General features: G+C 36.5%; 2 long non-coding RNA genes across 2 annotated transcripts; both read left to right on the top strand.

Annotated features, from left to right (window-relative positions):
- Positions 1 to 2,979: 2,979 nt before the first annotated feature.
- LOC110710100 lies at positions 2,980 to 6,683 on the top strand. The gene is made up of 4 exons (XR_002509122.1): positions 2,980 to 3,693; positions 4,650 to 5,006; positions 5,473 to 5,816; positions 6,649 to 6,683. It is a non-coding gene; the product is annotated as an uncharacterized LOC110710100 (long non-coding RNA).
- LOC110710099 lies at positions 6,678 to 9,592 on the top strand. Its single transcript, XR_002509121.1, has 3 exons — positions 6,678 to 6,765; positions 6,850 to 7,955; positions 9,305 to 9,592. It is a non-coding gene; the product is annotated as an uncharacterized LOC110710099 (long non-coding RNA).
- The last annotated feature ends 3,963 nt before the right edge of the window (positions 9,593 to 13,555 follow it).

The following is a 13,555-nucleotide window of genomic DNA, read 5'->3' as shown; positions in this document are numbered from 1 at the left end:
TTGATGTGAGTTACTATAAGGCATGGCTAGCTAGGTGTAGGGCAAAACTACTGATATTTGGTTCAGCTAGGGAGCAGTATGCTAGGGTGTGGGATTATGGGAAAGCTGTGATGAAGTACAACCCTGGTTCAGGGTGCAATGTTGTTGTTGATGGTATTGACAGGCCAGAGCCACCATTGTTCATGAGGATGTTGGGCTAACTTCAAGCTCAACTTCACTGGATCAACCTTTAAGGAGCTGTTTTGGAGAGCAGCTAGGGCCACCACCATTGTAAGTTTATTGATTGTTGAAGCTAGCCTATGCTTTTATATGACTGTTGGTGTGTTTTTATATTGGTTAGCTTGTATATGCTTGGTGTGATTTCTGGTATGCTTTTATATGTCAGTTTGAGCATGAAATTGCCATGGAGTCTATCAAATTCCTCGATGAAGAGGCATATGAGTATTTAATCAACATTCCTCCCCACCATTGGTCTAGACATGCATTCACACCAAACTGCAAGTCCAACATGTTGTTGAACAACATGTGTGAGACTTTCAATGCAGTCATTAGGCCTGCCAGAGATAAACCTATCCTCACCCAAATGGAATGGATGAGGAGGTATATTATGAACAGGAATAATGAAAAGTGGGAGGATTCAATTGGGGCTTTTTATGAACAGGTATATCCATTGACTTTTTATTATGAACAGGTATATCCATTGACTTTTTATTTTTATATGCATGTCATAGAGTGCAATTGGGGCTGGACCAAACAGCATAGGAAACAAAAAGTTTCCTCAAGAGCAAGAAGGTTGTCTGCCATTCAGCAAGCGCCCACAGCCACAGTCTTCCTCAGCTCAGCATTCCTCAGCTCAGCCATCCTCTAGTCAGCCATCCTCAGCTCAGCCTTCCTCAAGTCAGCCTGCCTCAAGCCAACCAAAAAGAAAGACAAGGTCTTCCTCAAGTCAGCCTACAACAGCCACAGGTGTTGTAACAAGGGCCAGGCTGCAATCCCTCAACAACCTTACTCAGTGATGTACTCATGCTGGATATCAAACATTATGTCTGTTGAACAATTTCAAACTTTTATTATGTACTCATGACTGGTTATGTAACTTGCTAGTTTTTTAGTGGCTTCCCTTAACAAATTTGAACAATTAGATATTGAATTGTAATGGTTGCATGGCTTTGATTGCCATTGAAACATGTTGAAGTAAGGTTCTTTTGTCAACCTGTACTTGAACTATCTTAGTGTTTCACATATTTCCCATGTTTTAATGTTTCACATGTTTAAATCCTTTTCCAATGTTTAAACATTCTCAATTTAACAACTTAGACAAGGCATAAATAGGTTGATTAAAAGACATATTTATAACACTTCAAGTCATTACAAGAAATTATAACTACTTAATACAGCTTACTATCACACACCCCTAGCCATTAGGAAAATTACACCCATTGACAAACCTATACAAATGGCCATGCCCACCCAACCAAAACAGCTGATTGAAGACACCTTCCCTTCATTGCACTCCCTGTTCATTCTCTTCCTGTCAGCGTTCAAGGCCTTGCATCTCATCTTCAAATTATCAACTTCATTAAGTAGGCACCTCCTTTGGCCACTGATTTCATCAACTTCCCTTTTCAATTCATTAACTTCACCCTTTAGCAGCTTCTTATCCAACAACAGGTTGTTGATAACCCCTGTTTGCCAATCTGTTCCATCAGGTTGATCAACCCATTCGAAAGCTTTGCAACCCCTTGTTTCTGTTATTGGGTCATAAAACTTACATGATATGAACTTCCTGCCTGGATTCTCCCTTGTCCAGCTAGTGAGCTTGGCCATTGGCACACCACACTTACATTTTCTGGCCTCAGGAGGGGAAGAGCTAACAAACGACATAATCTGCATCAATTTTAGATCGACAGTCACATTTACAGATTTGTACACTGACGAATTAACATTGACAGCAACAAAATTCATTTTTAATTTCATAATACGAAAAGCCCCAAATTCAATTTCTGACGAACCCTAATTTCGCAATTGGGCATTTAGATGCGTACATAACATAATCCAACCATTAATCTGAGTACGAAACAATTGCAAATAATAATTGAAGAGAATTTAAACCATAATTACCAAACAACCGAACAATTGACCGCACTCACCTGTTTCAACAGCTTCAATCTGTTCCTCTTCTCAAAAATCGTGGAAGAATCGTGCAAGAATTGTTTCAAGTATCGTGCAACAATGCAATGCGCTGCTGCTATTCAATAAGAACAACGATTTCGTTCATTGGGGGAGAATCGTGCAAGAATGGTTCTTATATATCGTGCAAGAATCGTGGAAGAATGGTTCTTATATACAGATCTTTTAAAAATATATCCGTTGGGGTGGGCCCCACTAACAGTTCTGTTAACGGAAGATGGATTTTGGTGTTAACTTCCAACTTTTATATTTTTGGGAGGTGTTAAAATAAAAGTTTTTTTTTGGGGGGTGTTAAAAAACATTTTCAGCCTTTTGTAAGGTGTTAAAATCCAAAATATCCTAAAAATTATTTGTTGTAATTGTTGAATATAAATTACAAAGTTTGAGCGATTCGGAGTATGAATTAGTGTCAGTTATTTGTTGTTTGGGTATCACTCAGGATTTGTAGATGTTGGAATTCTCTCAAATTTAAGATTAAGACCCTCTCTAATGGTGAGACTCAAGTGAGTATTTTTTGGAGGGAGAGTATTTTTTGCAATCTATACCAATAAGGTGGTATTTAAACTTAGCAACTCCAAAAGAAAGTTGCTAAGTTTAGATACTCAACTTTGAGTCTCATTTGACAAAAAGTGTGGACCCCTTACTAATATTCTAATATATTTTGTAATTTATTTAAGTTTTACATTTTTTTAATCTTACAATATTTGATAATTAAAAAGAAATGGATTTGGGAGCCATAAATTGAAAGTGACATTTGTATATTCTAGAGAGTCTCGCCATTGGGAAATTAGGCTTCACATGAGTTGCTAAATTGAGAAGTAAGTATGGTATCACCATTGGAAGTAAAAAATAACTCATTTTGTATTTCAATACTCAAATTTGAGTCTCACCATTGGAGATGGTCTAATATATCATATGGAACAACATTCTTAGTTTATGATTACTTAAGAGCCTCTCCGACTAGAGACTACTTAAGAGCCTCTCCAATGTAGCGGCAAAGGCTGCTGTTGCTTTGGATGGGGGCATAGAAGAAGTCATTCGAAGGAAAGTGTTTCAATTGAGGCAAAAATTAAGAAATTTGATGAGGAATTAATGGGAAAAGCTAAGAAAAAGCCCCCAAATTTGGCGTTAGAAAGAAGCTCCTCACTTCCAAAACCCTCGAACAATACTAATTCTCTCTCTTCCTCTCTATTTCTTTCTTTATATTATACTCTGCAGGATACTTTTTTCCTTCCATTTTCTGCATGATGTGGGCTTGCAAATCTGAATGTCGAATCAAAGAAGTTTAAGTTGTACTGATTTTGAGTTCTCTAGATTGGTGGAATCCTGATTGACTTTATCTTGTAAATAATGTGTTCTCTATTCAACTCCATTCAAATCAAAGCCTCCAAGGAAAGTATACACTCTTGTTTTCTTGCCTCTATTTCGCTCAAAAGTCCAAAACCTTCGTCTTCATCAGCTTTAAAGGCACTGCTGGTTGAGAAAAATGTGAAAATCTAGAAGGTATGCTTTCTTAGCTTGTTAAAAACTTTACACACCAAGACTTTTGTTGCTCAAACAGAACCATTTTAGCCTTTAGCATGCGTTCAGAATCTTGAAATAGATTAAATTTGTTCTTCTACTTATTAAGCAAAAGTTTGAAGCACAGATAAACTCATCTTGTCCCCATGGTGCCCACCCTTTAAAAATATAAGAGAGTGAGGGGAAATGAGATTGCTTTCTAATTATACTAACTGACTAAAGTCTTGTTATTATGTACGGTTGGAGAGGGAAATGGGAGAGATTAAGTGGCAAAGAGACCTTGCACAGTCTCAACTTGAACTAGAAAGAAGTGCACACAAGGAAAATAAGGTAAATTGTGAATATTGACCCTCCATTTCTAACACTTTCCAGTAAATTGTGTTACAATTGATAGTTGTTTGTAGAAGAATCATCTTGATTTACAACGATTTAGTTTTCAAGGGCTAATTGAAGATATATATGTTGTTATATAATAGAGCAAGCTATTTGGAATTGCCTTAGGTATATACCGCACAGGCAAGTATTACGCTTTGCTAAGAGTTGCGTTCTGTTTTAGGAAACCGTATTACAATTTTGATCCTTAAATAGTTATATTAGAGGCAAGGAATGTAATTACCAGGTTATGCGATTTGAGGCTTTGTTCTTTTCATTTGAATGATAATCAATTTAAACTTAATTTAGTTGTGAAATTGAACTTACTAGCCCTTTTCCAGACTTAGTGTTCATGTAAAAGTAAACAGAACAAAAAGACTAAGTCTAAAGCCAGCTGAAAATAGGATCTTGCTTTAGGTTGTCACCCTTGATTGGAACTGATATAACTGATTTCAGACTTGATTGAAGAGTTTGAAGACCATGCCTATTAGGTTCAGTAAGTTCTTGTGATGATGATATATCTGTTAAACATTGGCTGAGGAATTATTGATGTTTATGGTTTTCAGGTACAAGGCCATGGGCATTAGGAAGAACACTGCATATAAGCTATATTGCACAAAACAAAGTTCTGCTATACAATTCAATGCCAACCTTCCCCGATTTAGCAAGTCACAAAGGTTGGCATAGTCTTTCTTTTTTCTTATCAATCACAAAGGCAGGGCTGCGACTACTTAAGAGCCTCTCCGATCAGAATGTAGCGGAGGAGGCTTCTGTTGATTTGAATGGGGGGCATAGAAGAAGTCATTTCGAGGAAAATGTTTCAATTGATTAAGAAATGTGATGACTTATTAATGGGAAAAGCTAAAAAAAAGCCTCAAATTTGGCGTCTGGAAGAAGCTTTTCACTTCCAAAACTCTCAAACAGTACTAATTCTCTCTCTTCCTCTCTATTTCTTTTTAATTTAAATAAAGGCTCAATCATTTTTATAATTTTTGGTTCCTTTAATTTGGAAATTTGACCCTTGTTGATTTTGTGATTTATTTGGGACCTTTTTGCTTAATTTTATTGATGATATTTAATTTGGATTTCTTGGGTTTTGCATATTGCTTTTTATGAATTATTAGTGATTAGATTAATTTGTGAATTTTAGAGTAATGGGTTAGTTAAACTGTGGGATGTCAAAGAGCTGATTTGTTTGATTTGCCCTTGACATTGGTCGGGGAATGCAATTTCATCATTCTCAGGAAATACTTTGATGTGATTTGAAATCAGAAATCTTCTTCTCGGAAATTACATGTGTAAAAGTAGACGTCCTAGATGATTTTGGTATCTCTTGCTTAAAGACTAAAATAGGCAGTGCAATATGATTCACTTGGTACCTATTGCTAGATGTCTCGGGAGATGATAGCAAATAAGCACCATACAAAGAAAGCTGATGTTATTGTTTTGGCATCGTCTTGTGGGAGATCTTGACCGTATTGATGCCCTGCGTTGTATTTAAGATTGATGAGAAGAAGAAAGAGCTTGTAGATGAGAAGATTGGCAATTCAGCCGAAAGCTATGATGATTTTTGGCTGCCTTACTGGAAAGTGACTGTGGATATGCATCTCTGTCTATGATTTTGACATCTGGATGAGAAGATTGGCAATTCAGCCGAAAGCTATGATGATTTTTGGCTGCCTTACTGGAAAGTGACTGTGGATATGCATCTCTGTCTATGATTTTGACATCTGGTAATTGCCAAACTAGCAAGATTTACTTTGCACAGTTAGCTCTTTGTCTAATTTCTTTTTTCCATTCGCTCATTCCCTCCAATTATTCAATTACTGAATCTGCATCTTTGAATCAATTTTACGAAATGTATATCAACTTTTGATTAGTCCAATTATGGTGATACTAAGATCATTTCCCTGGTCATGGTGATTCTGTTTTATACTTTGGATGTCAAGTATATATGTTGCATTGTTTCTGCTATTATATGTTTACACAATTACACATGAACTCTGGATCTGGATTGATTTATGAATATCTGGTTTATTTGTGCTAGCAATTTCTTGGTGTGTAGTGTTAGACTGTTAAACTAGAAAATTGAGTCGATGGTTGGATCCCGTGGCTTCCATAAGTTCGCAACTTAGGCCATCTTGGGTCAAAGGTTGTTATTTACACCTGGGTGGATATAACAATTCAGTCCAAGGTTCAACGCTCGTTTCCCTCATCTAAACAATTTTTCTCGGTAGGCACCTTCCACAGACCACCTTGAGGTAGGGCTTTACCAAGGGGGTAATTGTGCACCTGTCCTGGCAAAATCGTGTTAAGCTATCACTCTATTAGACACTGCATAATTTGTTTAAGTGTACTGATTTTCCTACGTATTATTGATTTGGCTAGCAAAAACTTTGTTAGTACCCACTCTACCCAGCAGCTTTATCAGAATCATGAAAACTATTCTTCTAATTTTGAATTTTTATGCTCAAGCTTTGCTATTACATATATTGCCATTTCTTCTAGAAATTATCTATTTGCCAAACCAGTTTGGTAAGTTTACTGACAAACTTTTTTCCCCAGAATACTTTGAAACAGGAAAAGCAACGGCCAAAGGGATGTTTATAGCTTCGACGTCGTGATGTTGGTGCTTTTGACTGGAAAAAAGCCCTTGAGGAGGGAACAAGGCTGGTCACCTGGGTAATTCTTCAATTCTATTTTTGCTTTGGTCTAATTCACTCCAAAATTAAGTAAGCTAAGTAACTAACCAGAAGCTCCCTTTAGGTGCCCTTTTGCGTAGGCTTCACCGAATTGGTACTATCCTGACCTTATTCAATACATTAGTGTCAGGTTCTATATTATTTGTCCCTGCACAAAGAGCTTCTACCTGCATTACTTCGGCCAGGTTTGCTTTTGAACTTCTTAGCCTATTTAGAATGTGTTTCTTTAGCCCTTCTATAGCACATGCACAAGTTTACTATAATTATTTTAAACTCTTGCATAATGTCTACGGGTTAATTAATTATTTGACGATGGAAATGTTATGATTTAAACTCAGTTTTTTGAGAATGGGTACCGTAAAGCATCAGCAGATGGATATTTTTTTTATACTGATCTTTTTCATTTCAATAAAGCAGATTGCTTTTAACTTTGTTTTTCCTCTTAATTGATTTGAATAATTTGAAACTCGGATGGTTGGACAGCTGGAGAGGACCTTTAATTTTGATGGGAGAAGAGGTGATTTTAAATAAGCAACTTGCTCCTTGTATATTATGGTGTTTTAATCTTATACTAACAACTTGCTCCTTGTGTATTATGGTGTTTATTCTATACTAAACAACTTGCTCCTTTCAAAGTTACCTCTCAGACATATTTCTGTGTATGATTCAAAAAAGCCTGTGTTGAGCAGAGTGTTGAGCAAGTTTTATAAATTCTATGTATGCCACATAATCCGAGCAGAGTGTTGAGCAAGTTTTACAATATACTTCTATGTATGCCACATAATCCGAGCAGAGTGTTGAGCAAGTTTTATAAATTCGCAGAAGAATTTATATGAAAGCTTCATTAGCTATCATTGAGTTGTAATATTCATGTAGATTGTGGTTTCTGCTTTATTGCATTGATCTTGAACATACATTATTTTTCTTGTTCACTAGGCCTTGTAGATTTCTGATTTTTGTGGCTTGTTTTCGTTGTAAATTTACAATGCTTTATTTATTATTATAACTGTCTTGATAGATAATGTCCAGCTTGCTTTGGGTAAGTTGATGCAATAAACTATTAAATTTTGTCTTCAAATATGTTATTCGAGTAGCATTCATACTGTGATTTTACTTATTACTCTTGAACTTGCAGGTCCTAGGAGACATCACAATTCTTGAGATTACCAGGTAGATATAGCTAACCTTCATTAGAAATATGATGTTTAAGCGACTACATATTTTGACCCCACAGTTTGCATATATATTAAACTGTCAGTATCCTGCAACTTCAAGTTTAAGGTTGATGCATGATATCAAGCTAATTAATGCTCTGTGATTAATTTATGATTGGAAAAGTAAATAGTCAGATGTCAACACATCACACTTGATTAGTGTCAAGCTCCTCACTAAATAGGAAGTATTTAATAGTAGTCATACATAATTCTGGTCCCTTGTCCCTCACGAGTCATTCTACTTTGAGATGTTGGCAGAGTTACTTATTGAGCTCCAAGCTATATGTCTGCATCTATTTGGTATTCCCCTTTGAATTGATGAAGTTTGTGAACATTTTCATTTGACTATTATTGCTCTATGCAGGCTCTTTGTCTAGACCATAATAATCCAAACAACATGACTTGTGAAATTTGGCATCTATCCTCCCCTTCTCCTTTTATAGAATCTTTGTACAATTCATGCATATTTTGGCTGTTGTGATATCTAGAGTAGACAACCGTAGAACGGTTCCTTTCCCTTATCTAGATGACCACTATAACTATACACGAACAATTACACTCGGTACTTTGTCATGAAACATGAAATTGTTTTAAGCTTGTGTCAGTTAATATTTAAGCCCTATTAGGTGGATGACTTCAAATTTTCCCTAGGCTACGGGATTTGAATGAGTAAAATAAATATTTAGATTTCATAAAATTGCAGGTAAATCGCCTTGTGGAGATTCCATGCCTTTTATTGAAGTGGGGTTTATAGAGTGTAAAAAGCTTATAGTTTGCTGCTTCTGCAGGCTTGCCTTAGCCTATACCGAGAGGATATACGAGTGTAAACTTGGTGTTATCATATGACTGTTGTACTCTCGAACTGCATTTTAGGTGATAGTAATTAATAAGCTGGTCATTGGTTAAAGTAATGCTCGATAATCCTGATTAATTTGATGCTTTTTTTTTAATAATTATGAGGTTCAGTATAAAGAATTTTATCTGAGGTAGTTATTATCAAAATAACTCCATGACTTTGTAACATTTTGCACCATTGTATTGATTTCTCTCTCAGCACTAAAATTAAATTGAGGAATATAGCGGTTTAATACTGCATGCTTTACGAATTGATTTTATTAATCTCTTATCAGAAACTTCATATGCCCATATCACTTCTCTTCGGATGGATAATTTTTGCTACTATAGAATGACAATTGAAAGTCAGTGCATATGTTTAATATTACCTCTAGATGGTAATGGTGTCCTTCCCAATTTCCTTTTATATCAAAATTTGATGATGTTTTCACTCTCCTTTTGCTTATGCAGGAATTACGTGGGTGAGGTATTTGGAATGCATAGTCGTGGTCTTCCTAAGCGCTAATTTCCCTGCTTCCAATCTCGAAGTTTAAATGCCGTTTCTTAAGAAGAAGGTGCCGAACTAAATGGTAATAATGCAGTATCTTGTATACTCAAGTTTCATTTTTGTTTTTTTTAGTTATTAATTTGCTGTAATTGTTCTCTGGGGCGCAATATGCTGTCAAGTTATTTTGATGAACTGTAATGCCATCTTCCACTGCTAATCTACTTTGTCTGAAAATTATTCAGCATTATCTGAAAATTTATCTAAATAATATGCAATTCCTCCATCTGCAAGATGGACATTGTACCGGAAATGTAGAAACTCACTTGCAACAACTAAAAATGATGAAAAAATGAACAGACAAAGTGAGAGTGCTTTCAGCAGTAAGATGGAACCCTAAGCATGTGATTGGTGGCAGAATAATTTACAATTGGTCTAGATGGTAAATTTGTACTCTATTCATTTACTGGATTGATCAACTGGTCTTCTTATTGCTTTTAATAATTGATGAAGTTTGATACTTATGTTATTATATTGTCATTATAACAATAAGGGGCATCTAAGTTGTTGATTATTATTTAAGTGGAGGTAGAGGACTAGAGGCTTAGGTTTGTTTTTTTTTTTTTTCCTTCCTTGGGTAACGTACAATGATTATATTGGCTTAAACATGAGTCGTTTTGGGTTGTTAGCATATGTTTGCCAATGTGACTAAAATAGATTACAACCTGCTCAAAATTGAGTGAAGCAATTCCTCTTAATTTGCTGATTCCTTAAATCAATTGCGAATAGCATGTAAATTATTCATGAAAGTTATTTGGTTGATTTGATGAGGATTTACATTAAAAAAAATAAGGTGTTGCGTTAGAATTTAAGGAGGATCTCTCTACATATACATATGAAATGACAAATATCTTGAGGGAAGGGGTGGTTCATGGGTCAACTGGGGAAAGGGTTTCTGACCTTTTCACTAGCCTCGTTTTGCTTTCTAGGAAAATAGAAAATTACCTTTGCAGATTTTTATGTTTATTTTTTGTTTCAAGAAATATAACTTTCTGTCTAAATTAGTTTAACTTCAATGGTTTTAATATTAATATGACATGAGCATGTGTATTATAAATTATTTTCATGAAATTACTAGATTCTTTATGAGGACGAGTTTTTTCTTGTGATGCACTATGTTGGTATTTGTGTTTTTTTTTTTTTTTTGTTGTGATTATGATTTAATTGATATGACTTGAGATAGGATGATTGCACATAAATATTGCATACATTTTCTTTGTTACTGTTTTCTTTATTACTATGGAATGTTATGAAAATTGATTGTTTTGGGATAGTTTGGATATCAAAAATTACATTATACTGATTCGTGTGAATTGGAAGGCTATTAGCTTAGTTGGTAGAGCAATGTGCTACCCACATAGCCTGATATATTTATGTTGATTGATGAATTTTGGTCATGGCTAATATTTCTTTTTTTCAAAAAAAAAAGTGCTACATTTTGACTAGCACGTTTGTAGATACACTACTTTGATTGTAATTTTTATAAATATATATTATAAAAAATTTAAAATGTTTTTTTATTTTTTATATTTTTTTTGACAAAGAGAACACAGAAAAAAGACTAAAATTAAAAAGAAAAAAGAAGATCTCTGCGACGAGCCGCTCCAGCCAAGTAATGAGCTTCCGAAATAGCCAACCTAGGTACCTTCCTAATGAGACAAGTAGTAAAACCCGACAAGATGTTACGGATGTCTGAATAGACCAGCACACACTGACACATCCGCCAAATCTTTGCACAACAGCAAAGTAGCAATAATAGAACAGTCAGTAAGGAGAAGAAGCTTAGAAATACCCCATGAACGAGCTTGTTGAAGACCATACAAACAGGCTAGGAGTTCAGAATGGAGAGTCGAACCAGCCACACAAGCTTTAGCCCCGCCTCCCAATGGATGCTGCGACGCAGCGTTACAAAAACAACCAACCAGTACCCGCCTCATGAGATTCCCTGTCCCAAGCTCCATCAAAGAGCATAAGAATATCACAGATATCATCCAACTTGCCACAAAGAGCAAAAGAAGTAGGCTGAAAAGGAAACCCCGGAGGCTTGTCTATTTGTGAAAAGGTAAGAATACGAGCATTCTGACTCCTGAAACACCAATCTGACGCCAATTCTAAAATGGAATTGGGAGAATAAACTGCCGAACGAAATCTAACATTATTTCTGGTTAACCAAATAGCCCAGCACACCCCAAAGAAATAATCCAAGATGGACCAGAATTTCCTGAACTAAGACCAGAAATAATACCTGTAAACCAGTCTAGAAAAGGCAACTAATGATCAGGTGTAGGAAAAGGTCCCCAGTCAATAGAGGACCATAAACAACAATAAACGTGCAGTCACGAAACAAATGATTCCTGTCTTCCACTTGACTATGGCTGAAAATACAAATCAGATTCACATGAATACCTTTACGAGAGAGAACTGCCATAGACGGGAGAGCATCAAGAACAATCTTCCAAGCTAACATCTTCCATTTTGGAAGAATAGGTAACCCCAAAGACGTTTCCACCAGGAAGGAGGAATAAAAGAGACCGGAGGGTTAACATGTTGAGATAAAATATGTAAATAAGTAGACTTTGTAGAGAACTTGTCATCCTGTGTATATTTCCAATATACAAAATCATCAACTGCCTTTAAAGGACGCTCCAGACTCAGAATGGACATGGCCACCAACTGAGGAAAAAGAGATCTAACCTTTGATGGATCCCAAGAAGTTGAGTTGGCAGAGAAAAGCCCCGAAACAAACATCGGTCTCGCCTGAGAAGGAATCGGATCCTTAAAACTCACCTTAACATTGGGCAACCAATTATCATCTAATATGCTGATATTCTTTCCAGACCAATCTTCCAGGAAAGAGCCTCTGAAAGAGAAAAGTTCCCCTGAAGAAGACCATGGCTTCCCCACGAAGAACGGGAACCAGAAAAATGCGACCTATGTTGAAGAAGCGCAGAGTATTTAGCTGTAAGAACACGAGAAGCTAAGAGTTGAGGATTATGTCTCAATCTCCAAGCTTGCTGAGCCAGCAGAGCAACATTAAAGGACTGGATGTGGCGGATTCCAAGACCCCCAAACCCATTGGGAGATAAACAGCAGCAGCAGGAGCCAAGGCTAGCCCTTAGACGTTTCCCCAGACTTCCACCCAAAACCGTAATAAAAGAGAGTTGATTTTATCACAAATCGTAGAAGGAAGCTTAAAAACCGAGAGAACATGGTTTAAAAGAAGCAATAAAGACAGAGTTGATAACAACCAATTTAGCTGCAGCCGAAAGCCTGAGAGAAGAAAACACGGAAAGTCGCTGAACCAGCCTATTCAATCACGAACTGAAACTTTTTGCATTTACTCCGACCCATATCCACGGGAGCCCTAAATAATTTCCAATGGAAGGACGAGCCTGCATTTTAAGGCTGTGCGAAAGGTACTCTCGATAATCAACCGGAGTGTTAGAACTAAATCTAACAAAAGATTTCTGAATATTAATTCATTTGAACCGGATATCGAACAAAACTCATTAACCACCGAAAGCACATTATCACAGGCCTCAGGAGAAACATGAAAGAAAATCAGCTCATTATCAGCAAAGAAGAGATGCGAAATAGAAGGAGCCCGACTAGCAATACGAATACCCCTGAGTTCAGCACGGCGTAACATCAAAGACAGAATTTCCATACATAACACAAAAAGGTAAGGAGATAGAGGATCCCCTTGCCTCAGCCCGCATTTAGGAATAAAAGGTGTTGAGGGAGAACCATTGACAAGAGCTGATAGGACACCGTTGTAACACATTGTTGCAAGATATGAACCCAGTAAGGAGGAAAACCAAATCTTCGAAGAACATCCCAGAGAAAATCCCAATTAACCTTGTCATAAGCCTTATTCATATCTAACTTTAAAGCAGCAGAAATATTTTTTAGAACACGAATTAGACATGTAAGAAAGTAATTCATGGGCCAGCAAGCCATTATCTGCCATTAATCGACCCGGAACAAAAGCATTCTGAGTATCAGATATGAGAGAGGGTAAAACCTTTCGAAGCCGATGAGTAAGCATTTGGCAATGCATTTATATATGACATTACATAAGCCTATCGGGCGAAATTGGGAGGCTAACTCAGGATGGTCCACCTTCGGGAGAAGCACCAGGAAGGTACGATTCCACT

Source organism: Chenopodium quinoa, unplaced genomic scaffold (assembly GCF_001683475.1).
Source record: "Chenopodium quinoa cultivar QQ74 unplaced genomic scaffold, ASM168347v1, whole genome shotgun sequence".
In the NCBI taxonomy this organism is placed as follows: Eukaryota; Viridiplantae; Streptophyta; class Magnoliopsida; order Caryophyllales; family Amaranthaceae; genus Chenopodium; species Chenopodium quinoa.
The sequence above is the reverse complement of the archived record's forward strand: the minus strand, read 5'-3'. Positions and strand labels throughout refer to the sequence as shown.